The sequence below is a fragment of the Paroedura picta genome, chromosome 11 (genome assembly GCF_049243985.1).
Source record: "Paroedura picta isolate Pp20150507F chromosome 11, Ppicta_v3.0, whole genome shotgun sequence".
NCBI classification, from domain to species: Eukaryota; Metazoa; Chordata; class Lepidosauria; order Squamata; family Gekkonidae; genus Paroedura; species Paroedura picta.
In genome coordinates, this window is record NC_135379.1 from 10,051,559 (window position 1) to 10,072,786 (window position 21,228).

The following is a 21,228-nucleotide window of genomic DNA, read 5'->3' on the forward strand; positions in this document are numbered from 1 at the left end:
TTTTGTGTGCACACAAAAGTGTATACTGAGAATTCAACTTTGTTGATCTTAAAAGATGCCATGGGACTCAAACTCTGTTCTGATGCTTTAGACAGACACGGCGACCCACCTAAACTTATACCCATGTGCTAAGAAGCTTCTGGATTCTTGTTTTTCAGTAATTAAATTTAAGAATTCCCTAAGATACGGTGGAATATAAATCCAAGGAAGGAAGGAACAAAGGAACGAAGGATAGATGATGGATGAAAGGAAGGAAGGATAGATAAATTGGGTGGGTGGGTGGGTGGCTGGGTGGGTGGAAGGAAGGAAGGAAGGAAGGAAGGAAGGAAGGAAGGAAGGAAGGAAGGAAGGAAGGAAGGAAGGAAGGAAAAGACATTCTCTTCTGGATTTAGCACACCTGACATTTTTTCATTTCACTCAGTTATTGAAAATTTGAAACTGAAATGTTTCCTTTTGGACAATGTGGGGTTTACCCAGCATGCACTCCTCATGACAAGCACTCATCCATACCGGAGGTGCCGACCTGTATGTGTGAATAGGCCTTCACAGATATAACAATTACAACCAGAACGGGTCAAGTGCAAAGAAATCAGGTGATATCACACATCTATAAACCGGTCCCAAACCTCAACCAGCATCCTTCCATTCTTGGCCCTCATTGAATCCCAGAACCATCTCACAGTTTCTAGTACCTTGACCAAAGTACAATGGCCTTCAATATTTGGCCTCATGGGTCTTTCTTTGACTCTGCATTCTTGAGCAGCAGAATGGTGTACAGCTAGTCAGACAAATAACATAAAACAGTACTTAGGCTAGAGGACTAGGTGACCAGAGAGGCATTCGAGTCTATCTCTTCTGGCAGTTCAGAAACAGAGAGTGCAATCCATCTGATCAGGCAAACAAGCCTCCTGCTATGGATTTAAATGGAAAGAGCCAGCATCTCACGTGAAGTTTCTGGTGCCTTTGTAGTTTATCCCTCAGGATTAGTTTTACACCACGGGAATCCTGGGTGGTTACCTAGGTCAATTGCTCATAAATACTTTTACCATGGAAACAGATGGAAGAAACTGGCTGCAAGCAGGACGGATCAAGTGCAAAGAAATCAGGTGATGTCATGCATCTACCAACCAGTCCCCAGCCTCGACCAGCATCTCAGTGTTTTGAGAGCCTGTTTGGTGTCATGGTTAAGAGCTGCAGCTTCTAATCTGGTGAGCAGGGTTTGATTCTCCATTCCTTCCCATGCAGCCAGCTGGGTGACTTTGGGCTCCTCACAGCCCTGATAGTGACCAAGCTGTCCTGACAGAGATCTTGCAACCTCGCCTACCTCACAGGGTTGCCTGTTGTGGGGAAAGGAAAGGAATGCAATTGTAAGCTGCTTTGAGACTCCTTCAGATAGAGCAAAGTGGGGTATAAAATAACTCCTTCATCTCCTCCTCCTCTTCTTCTGTTTGTGTGTGTGTGTGTGTGTGCCCTCGATATACTTTTAATCCCAGCTTTTAATTGTTTATTCATTGTTACCAGGTGTGTTATGCCTTTATGAAGTTTTATTTCACAAGCTGCTTCAAACACATTCTCTGCAGGGCCATAAGCATTGCCTCTGCACCCAAATAAAGACATGAGACTGGAGGGTGATGTTTAACTAGTTTCTTTAGAGAACTGATCTATGCCACACTTAAATGTGCTAAATATTTAATATGCTGAATATTTAAACGAGGCAGGCAGCAGGAGGCAACCTGACCAATGGTGGATGTCAGATGAAAATCCAACCTGGCTCCGCACATGGCAGTGGGCAATAGGATCTCTGCTGTTCTACTTGGTTGGGCTGTTAAGGGTGCTTGAGGATTCCCTGGAATGACAGCTCATTACCTGGCAACGGAGATCAGTTCTCTTGGAGAAAATGGATGCTTTGCTAGATGGACTCAGAGGCATTGTCTCCCCTCCCCCAAACCCCTTCCCAAAACCTTGAACTGGATCCAGAACTCAACCAAAAGCCAATGCAGCTGCCACAACACAGGTCTTATGCGGCCATTTTGGAATCCTGTCAACTAAATATGGAGCTCTTCCATGATTGGTCTTAATTCATTTAAATGAAAGGGAGAACTAAGATTGTAATAATAATTGCCTATCATAAGAGGCGTCGATAAAAAATAAGCAGTAGCAGAAGTAGTGCTGTAAAGGAGGCGTAGTCAACCTGCGGTCCTCCAGATGTTCACGGACTACAATTCCCAAGAGCACCTGACAGCATTTGTTGGGAATCCCTGGTGAAGCCATTTCTAATGAGGTTTTTTTTCCAAAAATGACAGCACCTTGACAAGATATGAAATGGCTTCAAAAGCAAAACCATTCAAAACATTAAATATTTTTCAATAGAACGGTATGAGATGAGCTGGACTGAACTGGGTTACCAACCTCCAGGGGGTAGCTGAAGATCTCCCACTGTTACAAAGATCAATTCCCCTAGAGAAAATGGCCACTTTGGACACTGGGCTTTTTTACAGCCCACTGAAGTCACAAGCCTGAACTTTTGAACTCCACGGGCATTTAACCCCTCTTCAAAATCCCCCCCTGCATATGTGGGGGGGTGTGCCCCACATCAGATAAGGTAAACATGGAAGTTTGGGCTACAATGAATATGTTGGCCTTCACATAACTGTTTATTGCCCAGGTTAGGTTATTTTGCTAAACAACAATGTAGAGTCAACAACAACAACAAAAACAACAAAGCAACCAGTTCAAATCTGAAGATTTAAATTGAAGTTGATATTTCATACCCAATCAAGCCTTGCTAAGGACATAAATTTTGGTTTTATCAAAGTAAACCAATACACATTTTAAAACTTTGAAATCATTATTCATCCAGAGATCAAAAAGTTCATTTACAACATAACATTAGAGAGGGGTTTTTTTTTGGGGGGGGGGGAGGGGAGATTTCCCACTCTTTCTAGGTCCTAAGTACCTAGTGACAATAAATGGCTCGTTTAGAGTCATCAAGCTCTGTTGGGTAATTACTTTAATTAGCTAGTTTTTTGGAAACTGCACATTAGCTACATGACAGATCAGAGTGGCTGTGGTCTATTGAGTAATTATTTAATTAGTCCATGTTTTAAAAACTGTTTATCGCTCATATAATGGACAGGAACCAGCTCCTTCTGGTCTTTTGTGCGAGTATTTAACGAGGCCAAATGTACTATCAATTGCAAAAAAAAAACACACACACACAAAAAAACCCTGGCATTTTGCAACAGTGAAAAGAATTTACTGCATACGATAGCAGCTGCTTCTGGGCCGCAAAACCTCACAAGGTTTTTTTTTGTGTGTGCGTGTATGTGTGTTTTTTTTCCAGGCTGCTGAGAGCATTTCGTCTCCCGAGGACAGAACATTTCTGCACTCGTTCCATTTAAGGATTAGACACAATGGTGGTGGGGGGGGAAATTATAAAAAAATGCCAAATGACACGGAGATGCCGCTGGTTCCTTTGATTAGAAAGTCTGTTTGGAAAGAAGATGGCTGCAGTCCAAACATGGTGTTCCCTTCATTGGGTGATGGGAAATTGGAGCCAGGGTAGAAGATGTTCTGGCAGCATGCTGATGATTCAGGCTTAATTAAGCACGGTGATGAAAAAATCAAAGCAGGGAGATGTACAAACGGAGCTTGAAGAAGTGGTGGAAAAGATTGACTTCTCTTTAGGCTCTGAGGGTAGATTCTGATCACCACTTTCCCCCCCCCCCATTGCTCAATCGTTTACGGCAGGGATAGTCAACCTGTGGTCCTCCAGATGTTCATGGACAACAATTCCCATGAGCCCTTGCCTCATGGACACAAGGCGATTGGGAACGTTTTTTAGAATTTGAGATGCGACAGAAACTATACAGTTCATCGATATTTGAAACTGGTTGGCCCCTCTTTACTGAGCAGGAGAGCTCATGCATAAAACTATCCTTCTATTTCTTCCACTTCTTTACCATTTCATAGGCAAAAGGCATGCCATCAGAAACCCTAGAGCAGGGGTAGTCAAACTGCGGCCCTCCAGATGTCCATGGACTACAATTCCCAGGAGCCCCTGCCAGCGAATGCTGGCAGGGGCTCCTGGGAATTGTAGTCCATGGACATCTGGAGGGCCGCAGTTTGACTACCCCTGCCCTAGAGGGTGGAGAAGCTAAGTAATGGTCTTTGCAGAATGGTAGAATTATTCTGTTGGCCAGTTGTAAAGAGACAGCTATTTTATCATTGGACATTTCATCTGTCTGTCGGTGGCTGTTTGAAAGGCATTACTGCCCACCCCCCAGTACCTTGCAATCTTTTAAATTATTATTTTGCCACTGGTGCATTCTTTACCAGCCTGTGAGTGCTGTGTTCTCTCCCAACTTGTTGTACTGTTGCTGTTCTTGTCAACAGGCGATTGGTTAAATAGACCAGGAGTGACTCTCCAGAGGTCCACAGAACACAAGCTCAGTCCTTGGCAAGGCTACAGGTACATCTTCTCTTCTTCTGTTCACTTGGTAGGCATCAGAGAAGGTGTCAGCTGGCACCAGGGCGCTGATGAACACCATGCTTGGGAACCTTGACCTAAGCAGGCCTGGCTGTGTTTGAATGAGCAGCCTTCCTGCACATGCTCAGTGAAGTGATGCAAGCCCAATAAGCAGTAATTCTAGCAGTTCCATGCTGCAACAAGCAAACCCAATGATCATTTCACCCCTGGTTGCCAAAGTTGGACGTGGGGATTTCAACGATCAAGCATGACTGTGGCCAAACGTTCAGCCTCCCTGATTCTGGAGGGACAAGAAGTCAAGAATACGTTCTCTGAGGTCCAGACCCCCTCTGTTAGCAGCTCCCAGAGACCATACAGCTCCCTTCGCTCCCTCCCCTTGCTGCTTGTCAGACGATGCTGTTCTATGAGCTGCAAGCTGAGAGTTCCTGCTGTAGATTTAATGCATTCGGGTTGCCTGCAGATGCTTTTAAAATTAACTTCTTGTTTTATTCGGTGTCGTCGTATTTATGTTTTAATATTTTATATGATTAAGTCTCTGCAAGGGTCTAGTTGTTGTTTTTTAAGCCGAGCCGGCGGGATATAAATTTGGACATAAATAAATAATAAATATATTCAAACAACCCTTCCATTTGGTGGCCCTGGCTCCAGCACATAATGCATGGCACAGAGCTAAGTTTTAATGCTTCAAAAGAGTGTGTGTGTGTGTGGGGGGGGGGAATCAAAGCCGAATTTGACGACAGCTCAAAGAATGAGCCAAGGCAAAGGGAAAACAGAGGAAACGAGGGGAAATTATCTTGGGTTCCATCTTGGGTAACAAAAAAGGACTCCCTTCAAGGGTTTATTTTTAATTGATTCTGACATGAGAATTGCGGCCCACATCTTACCTGTGTGATCAGAGCGCTTGGCACATTCCTTTTGAATGGGACTGATAATTATTTATTAAGTCAAATATTTATTATGTTCTTTTCCCAGTGGCCTGCTTTCATGTGACAATTTTCTATCTCAAAGGCGTAAAGTACTGGAAGAAAGACGCGGGCGGCAGGCGAGGGGGGGAGAGAATCCTTTTTTTTCTTTTTCTTTCGACACCCTTTTCATATTCATGAAAGAGGAAGGTATCCTACCTGCTTCTTTTCAAGTTTGCGATGCTTCTGCACGGCAAGGGAAGGGAGGAGGGAGGGAGGGAGGGAGGGAGGGAGGGAGGGAGGGAGGAACAGACGAGGGAAGTGCCACAGCGGAGAGGTTGTTGGTTTTTAATTTTATTTTTTTGAAGTAATAGGGGAGAAAATTTAAAGAGGAAATTGTACAGTATGTAGAATGTGAAGATAAAAGAGCCAGGATCATTAGGGGGAAATGTAAAATTGAGCAAGATAAGAAGAAACTGGGGGTGGGGGCTGGGGAATAATTGATGGAATACTTCTCTGAGCGATGTGATGCAAGGAGGACTACAATAATGGCCTGCCATCCGTGGGGCCATTTGAAGGAATAGAAGAAGACGCTGCACTGCTCTCCGTTGTGCCTGGATTCAGCTCTGGCTGATTCAGCTCCCCTCCCCTCCATACCTGGGGGTGGAGCCAGGGCGGGATTTGGGGTGGGGAGGGACCTTCATGGAGTCAAATGCTATGGACGCCAAAATGAATGCCTGTGCAAGATAGGTTGAGGGACTTGGGAATGTTCAGCCTGGAGAAAAGGAGGTTGAGAGGGGACATGATAGCCCTCTTTAAGTATTTGAAAGGTTGTCATTTGGAGGAGGGCAGGATGCTGTTTCTGTTGGCTGCAGAGGAGAGGACACGCAGTAATGGGTTTAAACTTCAAGTACAACGATATAGGCTAGATATCAGGAAAAAGTTTTTCACAGTCAGAGTAGTTCAGCAGTGGAATAGGCTGCCTAAGGAGGTGGTGAGCTCCCCCTCGCTGACAGTCTTCAAGCAAAGGTTGGATACACACTTTTCTTGGATGCTTTAGGATGCTTAGGGCTGATCCTGTGTTGAGCAGGGGGTTGGACTAGATGGCCTGTGTGGCCCCTTCCAACTCTGTGATTCTATGATTCTGAGTGCTACAAATGCTGCTGTCCAAAGTCTTTTGCTTCAGTTCGTTGCTTGAAGTGTTCACCGGTAACTCAAGGCGATTGTTTCTGTCGATACGACTTTTCTCAATTAATAATACATATAAAGTTACTCATTTGCTCCAGAACGAGTTTTCCAAATACAGCCCCCAAATCTCTTGGCAGCATTGGGAGCCCGAACGCTGCCAGCTGGGCAAATGCAGCCTCACGTGGCAAACAAGTGGCCAGCATGAGGCTGCTGCAGGTTCAGCAAGAGTCAATGAGCATCGCGCATGGAATAAAGATGCTTCTAGAATCCACTCCTTTTCAAGGTTGCAACATTCCTGGTCGTGTAGGACTTTGCAAAATGATCTGCTTCTCAGATGCAAACCGAAGGGCAAAACCATTCCCAGCATCTTTGCCATGTGGTCGGCCTGATTCAGTTATCGGGGACCTGCTGCATGCTTGGCCTCCACTCGCACCAGATCCTGCTCAAACAGAGCGGAGGCCATCTGGAACTCTGGATAGTGTTTCCTGATAGGGTCGAAACCCTTTCGGACTCTGTCTGATTTATACCTGCGCAGCAAAGGTTTCTCATGACTTCTCTGCATTACACAGTTTCAGCAGGAAAAACCTAAGATGTCTGTTGGGAGACCCATCCCCCCTTCTCTTTTAAAACGGGTCTTCTTCTTACCTGGGGACTTTCACTAAGGCCAAGAGGGCAAGACTCAGGTGTGAAGTAGTTACTTTTTCAATGGCAGGGAAGAGCTTATGTAAAAGGTTTATATTGTTTGCAAATTGGCAGCCTTTTTCCAAGATGCTTTTTGTTCCCCTCGAAAGAGCCCTCCTTTTTCAGTAGGGGTGGGGGGAAACCCAAGGCCGTCCTACAAAAAGTGGACTTCATGGGCAGGGGCAGCTATCTGCTGTTTTATTAAACACAGAGAACCTGGTATAGTGTTTACTCTTTAAATAGGGCTCCATCTCCCACTCCTGGTTTCAATTCCTCCCTGTGTTTACTTTCAGATTAGACAGCCTATAAAAAGGGGGGGGGGGTGCTTCCCCCAAATCCCTTAGTTCAGGGGACAGTCTGGCTGCTGAGAGGGAGCAGTTTTTATTGCTTGCTAATGGGAGAGAAAAATCTAAGATTTTATTATTTTTTTTAGAAGAAGGGAAAAGGTCAGTTTTGAGGAAGGCTTTGCGGCCTTGTGTTTGGGAGTAAAGGTAAAGGTCTCCCCTGTGCAAGCACCGAGTCATGTCTGACCCTTGGGGTGACGCCCTCTAGTGTTTTCATGGCAGACTCAATACGGGGTGGTTTGCCAGTGCCTTCCCCAGTCATTACCGTTTACCTCCCAGCAAGCTGGGTACTCATTTTACCGACCTCAGAAGGATGGAAGGCTGAGTCATCCTTGAGCAGGCTGCTGGGATCGAACTTCCAGCCTCATGGTCAGAGCTTCAGACAGCACGTCCGCTGCCTTACCACCCTGCGCAACAAGAGGCTCATGTGTTTGGGAGTAGTGATGGACAAAATGGAACTTATCCAAACAAGGGGCTGGGGCTCAGTGGTGGAGTATCTGCTTGGCATGCAGAAGGTACCAAGTTTAATCCCTGACATCTCTCACTGGCTTGCCAAGATCAAAGCCAATACAGGGATGACCATGAACCAACTAAAACAAGCAGTCATTGACAGAAATGTATGGCGAAAACTTTCCTATAGAATCACCAAGGGTTGGACACGACTGAACGGATAACATCATCACATCATCTCTAGTTAAAAAGAAGTAGGCATTAGGTGATGTGAAAGACCTTCTGTCTGAGTAGACCAGCCTTTCTCAGCTTTTTTTTTTTTACCAGTGAGAAACCCCTGAAATATTCTCTTCAGTGAGAAACCCCAGAAGTGGCACAATCCCACAGAAGCGTAGTTGTATACTCATCCACCCGGGGTCCCTCCCTTTCCCACCCCCTTCAATCCCAAAATTGGCCATTTTGGGGAAAGGCGGCAAGTTGACATGACTATATATGGTCATATCACCCATTGAATGTTTAACAATTTAAAAAATATATATATTAAAAATATATTTATTATTATTTATTTATTGCCCATTTGGGAAACCCTTCCAGGACCATCAAGAAACCCAGGGTTTCACGAAATCCTGGTTGACAAAGCAAGGAGAAGACAGTACTGGCCTTGATGGACAGATGTTCTGATTGAATCTAAGGTAGCTTCACAGGTTTGTGTGTTCACATAGTTCCTGCTAGGGAATAGCATTTCCATTGTGCTTGGGGGCAACATCAACTTCTTCTGCTCTTCCTCCTAACAGGTCCCCTCTACTTGCCCTGGATGCTGAGGATCTGTTGACCCCCCCCCCTTGGAGAAAATTTCAGGAGGCTCAGTAGGCTGCAGAAAGAGAAGCAATGGTGAAATGCACAACTCTGTTCCCCATTTTGTCATCACTACAACCTGGTGAGTTAAGTAAGGCATGGAGGAAGTAGGCAGTACAAGGTCAGCTGGTGGATTTCACGACAGAGTAAGGTTTGGAATATGACATTATAACCATCACACAAAATGGTGGGTTGGGTTCAGCCATTTTATTCACTCAATCTCAAATCCTTCTCCTTCCATACTATAGCCCTGCCTTTCTCAACTTTTTTACCCCTGAAACATTCTTCAATATTTGAGAAACCCCAGAAGTGGCACAATCATACAGAATATGGTTGGCAAGTAGAGCTGTGGACACACCCACCCAGAGCCCCTCCCCTTCTCACCCTCTCCAGGCCCATCATCGGCCATTTTGGCATAAATGTTTAACAAATTTAAAATATTAAAAATTAACCAACTCCCATCCATTGGGAAACCCTTCCAGGGCTGTCAGGAAACTCCAGAAGTGACACAATCCCACAGAACATGGTTGGGTAGCATAGTTGTATAGTCATCCACCCGGGGTCCCTCCCTTTCCCACCCCCTCTAAGCCCAAAGTTGGCCATTTTGGGGAAAGGCTGTCAAGAAACCCCAGGGTTGAGAAAGCCTGCTAGTCCATACTCCATACTACATGGGTTTTGTACATGCAGGTCCCATGATTTCTAGCCTTTTGGAGGGTGGTCATAGAAGATGCCTCCTTTTTTCACCAGCAGAAATCCTGAAGTCAGCCATCTGTGAATCAATGAAAACTCACTTTTCAGCAGGGGAATTTTGTATTCATGGGTGGGCTCATTTCCTGACCAATCTGCAAATTCAAAGTCCACCTGTGGCATACTTTATTTTAATGCACATATGCTTCAGCACATGCCTGCCTGTAGCATCACAGGAATTGACGGCTCTGTGCTCACATGGAGTGGGGTTTGAAGGTAGAAAGAGGAGAGTTATTTTCCAACTTGAAAAGTAATCACTTATGGGTCATGTTTAGGGAGTACTTCTGAAATTCTCATTAATATGTCCTGGGGTTTTGGAGACTCCAATTACTTGCTCTTGTTTCTGAAGTGGAACCAAAGCATTAGGAATGTTCCACTGTTTCATTTTTTTAACCTGAGCATGTACATTTTGCCATTTGCTTTCTTTAGTGCACTTGAGTCTCCCCCCTCTCCACCTTACATGCTCACACATGCATTGCTAAATCACTGTACCCTCCATCTGTGATTGCATGCACATTCAAAACAAGGTCCTTTTGTGTGTATGTGTGTTACTTGTTATCAATACCTAGGAGTTCACAGGTGCATTACCAGAAACACCACACAAAACACTCCTGGTGGTGTAATCTGAACAATAACTTCACAATTTCATTTGTGCATTCACTGTGCTTCATTAAAGATCATGGATACACTATGGATGGTGTCCAACCACTGCTTGGAGCCTGGCGTCCCTCCCTAGTGTCATGTCTAGTTTGGTCTTCACTGACTCTTTTAAGAATCAGAACTGAGGAGGAGTTAATGCCCAAGGTCCTTGGGTTCAGAGATCCTAAAGGTACATGAGAGGTTTTCTACCCCCAAAAAATGAAACTTAATTCCTGATAAATGTTATCAGCTAAAATGGGTACACAGCAGGCTTGACTTGGTCAAACTCTTAGGAGACAGTATGGATAAATTTGGAAGAGGGCTGGGAAGCTACACAGCGTGTACCCCAGGCTATCATAAATACCGACATGTCAAGCTCAGACAGATGTGGCGTGCCAGGCTTTCACCCCGTGCGCTGAGAAATCGCCCTTTTACGTGCAACGCGGAAAGTCCTTTGGCATTTACAAGTTGTTATTACATACCAGAAGAAGTATGCAGGAATAAGACTTAGATTAACCGTTGGCCAGATAACCCAATGCCATTTTGTGAGGCAAGCGCTACGGAGCCCTTATCTCCGAGAGGGATACCCAGGAACCTCTCCACATAGATTGTGAATGACTCAGCAAGACAAACAGCCTTTCCTTGATGAGAAATCCCAGACAAAGATTAGCAAGACACGCAGTGGGGACTGGGAGGCTGGATGTGTGTGTGTACCAAGTCGTTTTATGGTGGCCCCTAGAGACGGCATGTTACATCTTGCGGAAAAGAGAGCCAGTTTGGTGTGGTGGTTAGGAGTGTGGACTTCTAATCTGGCATGCCGGGTTCGATTCTGCACTCCCCCAAATGCAGCCAGCTGGGTGACCTTGGGCTCGCCACGGCACTGATAACACTGTTCTGACTGAGCAGGAATATCAGGGTTCTCTCACCTCACCCACCCCACAGGGTGTCTGTTGTGGGAAGAGGAATGGGAAGGCGACTGTAAGCCACTTTGAGCCTCCTTCGAGTAGGGAAAAGCGGCATATAAGAACCAACTCTTCTTCTTCTTCTTCTTCTTCTTCTTCTTCTTCTTCTTCTTCTTCTTCTTCAAATCCTACACTTTTCAACTCGATTTGGGGCCAAAGGGATTTTTTTTTTTGATGAGTGCCACCAAGAACAGACACCTGAGATCAGGGATCATTTTGAATGTCTTGTTCCTGCAGTTTTGAGCCCTAAATTCCAATTGTGGTTTCAAGTCTCCCTTGCACAGATTTCATTTTGTACCGCCTTCTGTTTTTCCAAAGTGAATGAGTCATTGGGGAGGTTGAGCATCTCAGTGGTAGAGCATCTACAGATGCCTGCAGAAAATCCCGGGTCCAGTCCCTGGCATCTACCTTTCCAAGAAACAGGCCACAGGTGATGTGAAAGACATCTGCTTGAGAACATAGAGAGCTGCTGCCAGGTGGAGCAGATGATAATGCTCTTGCTTTAGGAAGCTTTGGGCTGATCCTGCGTAGAGCAGGGGGCTGGACTAGATGGCCTGTATGGCCCCTTCCAGCTCTGTGATTCTATGATTCTATGATTCTATGATTCTAAATATACATCTTCTTCGATGCCTCCTGCAGCACACCCTTTATATGCCGCTTGATTATTCCCATTGCAGATCATGCAACAAAAAATTAGATTAATTCATGGAGGCTCTCAGTGTCTTATCAGTGGCTACTAGCCATGGCGACTAAAGCAAACCTCCATGTTCAGAGGCATTCTGAACTCCACCTCCAAATTCTAGTGTCTTGAAGTAACATCAGGAGGTGAAGGCCTCAACCTCTATGCCCTGCTGTTGGCCATCCAGAGAACTGTGTAAGACATGGTGCCGGACTGGATGGACCACTGGTCTGACCCAGCAGGGCTCTTAGAATCATAGAATCATAGAGTTGGAAGGGGCCATACAGGCCATCTAGTCCAACCCCCTGCTCAACGCAGGATTAGCCCTAAGCATCCTAAAGCATCCAAGAAAAGTGTGTATCCAACCTTAGCTTGAAGACTGCCAGAGAGGGAGAGCTCACCACCTCCTTAGGCAGCCTATTCCACTGCTGAACTACTCTGACTGTGGGAGCTCTTCTTATGTCACACCCTGAATGTGTGAGTGCACTGCCTTTTCTACCCCTGAGAGGATACAAGCTCGACATTGTCGCAGTGCTGATCAGCTTTGATGGGTGCCTGAGCAACTTGCACGGTCCTTGACATTGTTTCTCTTCTCCATAACAGAGGAGGCGCTCACAAAAGATATCCTCCTGCAAATAGCATCTGCCACAAATGCTTAAGCAAACACACAAACGAGGTTCACTTTGGGGGCCCAAAAATGTAGTTTGCTGATAGGATTGTTCACGGTTTCAGCGCACAAGTCGTTTGCAAATAACTCTCAGCCTAGAGGCGCGAGGGGCACAATCTTGGGGGGGGGGACCGTCTTCTCTCTGCCAGCTCCATCAAAATGAACGGGATCTCCGAGTGACTGGGGAACTCATTCAGCGCCAGACGGAAATCTAATAAAGCAGAACAATGCAACGGGCTTGCCCTTCCCCCGGAGAGAATTTCCTTGCTAAGAGATAAGACATTGGGCAGAAATTGCCGTGTGCTGCTACAGCTTGCAGCAGGCTTATTACAGGGTGTTTGCGCGCATATTTCTCGACATACAGCTCATATCTGTTCTGTAGGGTATTTCACAATCTCCGCATTCCAGGCTGACTCTTCTGCGGTGACTGAGTGAAAACATACTTCTGTTTTCCAAAACGTTGTCCGTCCGTCCCCCTCCCTCCTTCCGCCGCCGTCCTTGGGTCCTATAGTTATTCATGGTCTGTTGGTTCTCTTTGAAATTCGTGGCAGATTTGAAATTCTTCCGAGATTACCTGGCACAGTCATGACATGGCTCTGCCACTGCAGGAGTAGTCAACTTGTGGTCCTCCAGATGTTCATGGACTACAATTCCCAGGAGCCCCTGCCAGCGTTTGCTGGCAGGGGCTCATGGAAATTGTTGTTCATGAACATCTGGAGGGCCACAGGTTGACTATCCCTGATCTACTGAATGTCTGTTGGAGACACACAATTTTTATTTTTCATTTTTTGGGGGAGGGTGGGTTTTAATGGTTTCGAGGATTCACTTGTTAGGCGCCTTGGTGGTGCTTGGGAGGGCAGAAACACTGGATATGCACTTTGTGCAATGGAGAAACAAATAAAATATCCACCATCCATGATTCTCATCCCAAACAGCTCTACATGAAATAGCTTTTCAGGATGAAATACAAATCTAGAGCAGGCTTCCTTAACCAAGGGTGGAAGATAATTTATATCTAATATATATTTTTTAAATGTGTTAAACATTTATTGGGTGATATGACCATATGTGGTCACGTTGACCTGCTCCCCCTCCCAAAATGGCCAAGGATGGGCCTGGAGGGGGTGCATGATTGTGCATGATTGTACATGATTGTGCCACTATGGGAGTTTCTCGAAGCCAGAAGAATGTTTCAGGGGGTTCTCAGAGGTAAAAAGGTATGGCATGGTGCCTAGTATGGCTCTCCGAAGGTTCTAGGCCTTGTGAGACTCAGCAAGCTTCTTTGCTTGTCTAAAAACAGTTGTGAATTTGGGGGAAAAAAGAAATCTAGCTTGTAGGAATTAGAGATGCTGTGAATTTTGCAGGGGATATGCTCAGCAGCTGACTGCGTGACTCGGCCCTCAGCTAGTCACTCACTGGATCTGTTCAGTTCAGCATTGAATGAGTTTGAGTTCCTGCTGAACAGGTTTGCACCAGGTTTTTGCACATTTGCCAGCTTGCAAGAATGCCACCAATCCAAACAGATCAAAAACCATTCTGTGGGCTGAGGACTATTGGAGGAATGTCCACCAATAGCTACCAGCCATGGTGACCAAGGGGAACCTCCAGGTTCTGAGGGCCTGGTTCTACACGCTGTTGTTGGCTCTCCAGAGGAACTGGCTGGCCACTGTGTAAGACACAATGCTGAACTAGATGGACCATTGATGGCAGCCAGCAGGGCTCTACTGATGTTATGAGATGAGCACCAAACAACAGGACTTAAAAAACAAAACAAAACACATAGTCACACCAGATCTGGGTTGGAAAATATCTGGAGACTTTGGAGGTGGAGGTGGGAGAAGGTGGGATTTGGGACACCCCCCCCCAAAGCAACCATTTTCTCCAAGGGGAATCATCTTTGTCACACGGAAATGGGCTGTAAAACTGAGGGATCCCCACCTGGGCACTGGCATCCGTAGTTATGAGTGATTTATATGTCTTTTTTAAACAATTGCCTTCTGAGTGGAACAGCAGCACAGTGGGGAGGGGAAAGAGAATTTCATTGGGTGGTATGAGAATGTGCATGCATGAAAATCCAGTTGGGCTGCTTTGGTCTACTAGGGAGAGTCAAAGCAACCTGCTGAGCAGCCATAAAGGGTTCAACAAACAGACATATAGTCTGTCAAGCAATTGCTTCCCTGTTCAAGCATCTTCAGCATGACACTTGCCTACCATATGAAGCTGCCTAATACTGAATCAGATCCTTGGTCCAGCAAGGTCAGTATTGTCTACTCAGACCGGCAGCAGCTCTCCAGGGTCTCAGGAGGAAGTCTTTCCTATCACCTACCACTAGAGACCCTTCAAGTTGAGATGCTGTGGATTTAACCTGGGACTTCCCGCACACAAAGTAGAGGCTCTACCACTGGCCACAGTCCCTGCCTTGGGGAAGCCCCCCGGGACAGTGCTGGATTCCACCTGTGAAAAGCATTAACATGCGACAGCTCAGTTCAGTCTATTCATACAGTCAATGACCAGCAAGCATGTATGTATAGATGTGCACACAATGGATGACCAAATGGAAAAACAAACTTTGATGTCATAAATTAGTACAGCATGCTTCCTCGGGAGGTGGTGGGTTCTCCATCTTTGGAAATTTTTAAACAAAGGTTGGATGGAGAGGCTGATTCTGTGAAGGCTTAAGGGGGTGGCAGGTTACAGTGGATGAGCGAGAGGGTTGTGAGTGTCCTGCACAGTGTAGGGGGTTGGACTAGATGACCCAGGAGGTCCCTTCCAAATCTATGATTCTATGATTCTATGCTAGTAAAATGGGCAAATTTGATTAGCTTTAACTTTCCTTTTCCATTTACAGGTGTCTAAACGAGGTTTTCCTGAAGGTCATGGAAAGGGTTCCCAAATGGGTGGGAGTTAATTAACTTTTTAGATTTTTTTAAAAAATTGTTAAACATCTGTTGGGTGATATGTCCATCCATGGTCATGTTGACCCACCCACCCCTGTCCTAAAATGGCCAATGATGGGCCAGGAGGGGGTGGGAAGGGGAGGGGCTCTGGGTGGGTGTGTCCACAACTACGCTTCCCAACCATATTCTTCACCATCTCACCACTTCCAGGGTTTCTTGAAGCCTGAAGAATGTTTCAGGGGGTTCTCAATGGAAAAAGATGGTTGAGAAAAGCTGGATTAAATGAAAAAAAAATTGTTTTTGAACAGATGCAAGGTTTTGAGTCGCCCTCAGCCTTTTGTTTTTTCCCCAACTGCTCCTTCTTCAAAGCCAGTCGGTGGGAACAGGACGCTGGGTGGAAGGGGAAAAAAAGAATCAATTCCTTGGGAGGCTCTCCATCAATTGTTGAGCAGAAGCATTTAGGTAACCAGCGAGCTGTGTTGGTAGCAAATAAATGCAGGGACAGTTTTATCCCTGATTGATCTGAATTGGACTTGTCTCATCTGCCTCAAGAAACTCCTTCCTTGGACGCGAAGACTGTCCTATAAACACAGAAGGCGCCCAGGTGTGTCTCTCCACTGCAGGAGAAGGTGCCGCTTCATTGACTTGAATGAGGGTCAGGGTGGTTCTTGGCACAAGCGGAGGGAAGTCAACGGAACGGCATGAAGTGGGCTGGTGTTTTTTAGCCAGTGAAAAATAACCGCATTGCAAAAAATCGGGCCTGCTCATTTTTCATTTGTACAGATAAGGCTCTGCATCTCACGGAGAGTGAATGAGCCTTGCCTTTGACTTTCTTCTCTCTCTCTCTCTCTCTCTCTCTCTCTCTCTCTCTCTCTCTCTCTCTCTCTCTCTGATCCCCAAATTGATGCAGGATCCACCCATCCTTCTCTATTACACTACTGCAATCATTAAGATGTCATGACATCTACTCACATGTAGATCTGGTCTCTGTGTACTGCTGTCATGTCACTTCTCCCTTGTAAAAACGGAATTGCAGCATCTTCCAAAAATGCAACCTCTTCCTTTTGTCACATTTTAGAAGAAGAAGAAGAAGAAGAAGAAGAAGAAGAAGAAGAAGAAGAGTAGTTGGTTCTTATATGCCGCTTTTCCCTACCCGAAGGAGGCTCAAAGCGGCTTACAGTCGCCTTCCCTTTCCTCTCCTCACAACAGACACCCTGTGAGGTGGGTGAGGCTGAGAGAGCCCTGATATCACTGCTCGGTCAGAACAGTTTTATCAGTGCCCTGGCGAGCCCAAGGTCACCCAGCTGGCTGCATGTGGGGGAGCGCAGAATCGAACCTGGCATGCCAGATTAGAAGTCCACACTCCCTCCTAACCGCTATACCAAACTGGCTCTCATTTTAGCCTAGGGATGCCAGCCTCCAGGTGGGACCCGGGGATCCCCTGGAATGACAGCATCTCCAAACTACAGAGACCAGTTCCCCAGGAGAAAATGGATGCTTCAGAGGGTGGGATCTAGGGGCTCTGTGTCCCACTGAGGTCCCTGTATCCACTGAGGTCTCAGACGCCATCCCTACACCTCCAGGAGTTTTGCAACCTGGAGCTGGAAATCCTGCCCCTCCATCTTTATGAATGTGTTTGTTTGTTTCCCAGACTACCCCGCCCTGCAAGCTGGCTTGGAATCATTTACACTGTACATTTCACACATATAAAATTGCTAGGGGCCAAACCTGTTGCATTCAGGAATACAACGGGTGCAAGATTCAGGGTGGGGGTGGTGGAAGAACTCTGCAGACAGCCTCCCCCTCCCCCCATGATCTAGAATGGCTTCAGGCAGCTGTTATGGAACTCATCCGCAGGGGCAGCTCTCATGCAACCAGATCTGCAGCCTCCAAGCCTCAAAGGGAAGTGGAAGGAGGCTCAGAGGCTGCAGATCCCTGCCGCATGAGAGCTGCCCATGCCAGTGAGTTCCCTTCCCAGGGGGCCTCCAGCTTGCAGCATTTCCAGCTCCTGGGGGGAGGGAGAGGCCATCTACAGAGTTCTTCCACCCCACCTCCCAACGTATCACCCACTGTATTCCTGAATGCAACGGGCTTGGCCCCTAGTAAAATTATAAAATCATGAAAAAAAAAATACCATAAAAGCATTCTATTTCCATAGCCCCCAACAGGTTTTGGTGTGAAGGGGGGAGCTCAGATCTTGAGAGGACAGGCCCTCTCTCTGTTTAAGACCGTGAGGTCAGCAGTTCTCGAAGGTCCATTGAGGCCTTGACCACAGGCCTGGTGGAACAGCTCTGTCTTGCAAGTGGGAGGGGTCAGCAGAAAAAAACGACTCTATAAATGCAGCTGCTGAGCAAGTCAGAGGGAGCCCTTTCTGCAGACCTCCTTCCTGCAGCCGTTCTTGAGAGGAGAAGAGGAATAAATGCTTGAATTAATAGTATATAAGTGATTTATGTAGTCTGAAGCCCAGTTTTAATTGCAGGAGATCTTCAGCCCGCAACGGTTACCTAGCCTAGAAAACTGGCCTTTGGGGACACAGCTCCCCCCGCCCCCCAGATACCTCTCCTGAGTCCCCCACCCCCTGCATAGAGTGCGTTATTTAATACAACACACTAACAAGCACAATTCTCCAGAAGTAATGTGTTCTTTTTTACAGGACGCCGAACCCCGTGGATCTCCATGCCCGTTGGATGACAGGAGTCCCTTCAGAGTTGGTTATTTTTTACGGCTCGTGGCAAAAATTAAAATTCAGAGCATAATATAAGACCGAAGCGGCCTGGAAAACAATAATGAGAATTGGGTTCCTCGATGATTAAGCATTTTATTTTCCCAAGGTGCATTCTGCTAGTATATAATTTTATGTAACGACAATTTAATAGAACAAAATGAGCCAAATTCATCACAGAAATCCATAGAGTTTCCTGGGGGAGGAATTCAGCTTTATATATGTTCTCGGATTATAGCAATGCAAGCAGAGGCACAGGTAGCAGAGCTGTCGTTTCCCAATTAAGCCTCCTATCCTCCTGACAGCTGGGAAAGTAGCCCATGATAAATGGTTACGTTATTAGAAGGCCCGAATCCCCAACATGGGAGTTGGGCTGAAACGTCAGCCTCTGGGTGGCATAACACCGCCATGTCCTTTTTTCAATTTAAAGACTATTTCTCTCTCTCTCTCTCTCTCTCTCTCTCTCTCTCTCTCTCTCTCTCTCTCTCTCTCTCTCTCTTTCTTTCTTTTTTTAGCTTAGGCAAATTGTTTGGAGCTTCTTTTCATCCAGATTCATCAAAGCCACAGAGTTGCCCTGCAATATGTGTGTGTGTGAGAGAGAGAGACAGAGAGAGAAAGGAAAAGAGAAAAGAAAAAAAACTAAACTTGGATAACAGTGTTGCAAGCAAACAAGGCTGAAGGTGACATTCTAGTTTCCAGGCTATGTAAAAAAAATCCTGAAAGGTCATTGGTAGAGGGCAGACGTCGGGAATACATGTTCATATTGTGACTGCTGCTAATCTTTTTTTTTTCCCCTTCCCTTGCTCATTCCAAAAAAGAAAAAAAAATAAGCCCTTTGAGGCACATCACCTCTGACCTTGTCTTCTATTCTGTGTATTTTATTAACCTTTTTCTTTCCTAGCCGCGTGGCTTGCACTCCGATGAAGTTGCAGAACCCCCCCCCCCCCAGATTTATATCTTCCCGTCTATCTGTCACACATAAAGGGCTCTAGCAGTGTGGCTTGCTGAAGAAAGGCCTCATTTAGTTGCCATAACAATTGTAAAGGTAACGTCTATCACTTCCCTTCTAATTTGCCCTTACCTACCGGGTTGACGGTCCCCTGCAGTAGCTTCCGTCTCTTGAAATCTCCATGCTGCGGTGACCTTTTGCCAGAATAGGTAGCATTTTCCCAGAGACCCAATAGCTCCTCCGCCATCTCCCGAGGTTCCCTGACCTCCTGACCTTCGGTTGACACCTGTGAGCCAGGTTGCAAAGATCGACTTGTCAAATTTCTCCAGAAAAAAAAAGGGAGGCGGTTGTTTTTGTAGATGGGGGAAGGATGGTTTATTTGTAACCCGCTGTGAGGTATGAATGGTTATCGAAGGAGAAAATTGCGTTCTTCCAAGTAGAGTTAAAGATGTTGGTGTCTTTAAAATGCTTGGCTCTAAGAAAAGGAGAGAGAGAGAGAGAGAGAGAGAGAGAGAGAGAGAGAGAGAGAGAGAGAAATGGAGGGTGGCAGATTATTCTGTGGCGGATTATTCAATAGGCTGCCTAAGGAGGTGGTGAGCTCCCCCTCACTGGCAGTCTTCAAGCAACGGTTGGATACACACTTTTCTTGGATGTTTTAGGATGCTTAGGGCTGATCCTGCGTTGAGCAGGGGGTTGGACTAGATGGCCTCTATGGCTCCTTCCAACTCTGTGATTCTATGATTCTATCTCCACCATGATGCAAAGCTGCCAATGGCCTCAACTCGGCTCCTTTTGTCCAGTCTTGTTCGGCTGTGGGGAAAATACACGTGGGTCATGTTGTGTTTGTGGTTCTGCCAAGGACTAAGATGGAGGTCTGAGGTGGGTTCGAAGTGGGCAGTGTAATTGACCAATGCGCCGTTCAATCCCAAATGCAGGACCCAGTCAGTTTCAACCAAAACTGATCAACACTGTGCGCTGGTGGGAAAATCCATTGTTTGTGATTGTATGCAAGTCAGAGGTTTTTCCAGGGGTTTCTCTGTTCAGTTTTCATAGAATCATAGAATCATAGAGTTGGAAGGGATCTCCTGGTCATCTAATCCAACCCCCTGCACTATGCAGGACACTCACAACCCTATCGCTCATCCACTTTCACCTGCCACCCCCTTGAGCCTTCACAGAATCAGCCTCTCCATCAGATGGCTATCTAACCTCTGTTTAAAAATTTCCAAAGATGGAGGACCCACCACCTCCTGAGGAAGCCTGTTCTAACTGTCAGGAACTTCTTCCGGATGTTGAGAAGGAATTTCTTTTGAATTAATTTCATCCCATTGGTTCTGGTCCATCCCTCCGGGGCAAGAGAGAACAACTCTGCTCCATCCTCTACATGGCAGCTTTTAAAATACTTGAAGATGGTTATCAGATCCCCTCTCAGTCGTCTCCTCTCCAGGCTAAACAGACCAAGCTACCCCAACTTTTCCTCATACGTCTTGGTCTCCTAACCCCTCACCATCTTTGTTGCCCTCCTCTGGACACGCTCCAGTTTGTCTACATCCCTCTTCAACTGGGGTGCCCAAAACTGGACACAGGACTCCAAGTGAGGCCGAATCAGAGGAGAGCTTTTGCCTCTTGTACCACCACACTGAGAACCTAAAAAAGAGCTGATTGAACTCTCAGTGGCCCTGCCTTCCTTTGATCCCACATATTTAAGAGGTCATATTTTTATTTTATTTATTTATAATTTAATTTGTAGACCATCCCTCTCAGCGGGCTCATTTTTTAGTTCTAGGCCTATATTGTTTAGAAGACAAAGAGCAAAAAAGGGAAATTTATCTCTTTTTTATTATCAGAAAACTGAACTTGTCTTTGTACAGCTCTGAACCACATTGAGAACATGGCTTTGAGAAGTATGCATACATGACTGTATTGATTTCCCCTGGTATAATAGCCATGGTTACTCTCAAGGGAGTTCTGGGAACTGTAGTCCTTAGATGTGGGCTCAGGATTTCTAAACCTCAGCATTGTATCAGACAGTAATTATTGGGGACCTTCATGGGAAG

At 46.0% G+C, this 21,228-nt stretch overlaps 1 long non-coding RNA gene across 1 annotated transcript; it reads left to right on the top strand.

Moving 5' to 3' along the window:
- Nucleotides 1-4,394: 4,394 nt before the first annotated feature.
- Nucleotides 4,395-18,545, top strand: LOC143820403 (uncharacterized). The gene is made up of 3 exons (XR_013225334.1): nucleotides 4,395-4,471; nucleotides 8,849-8,991; nucleotides 18,154-18,545. It is a non-coding gene; the product is annotated as an uncharacterized LOC143820403 (long non-coding RNA).
- The last annotated feature ends 2,683 nt before the right edge of the window (nucleotides 18,546-21,228 follow it).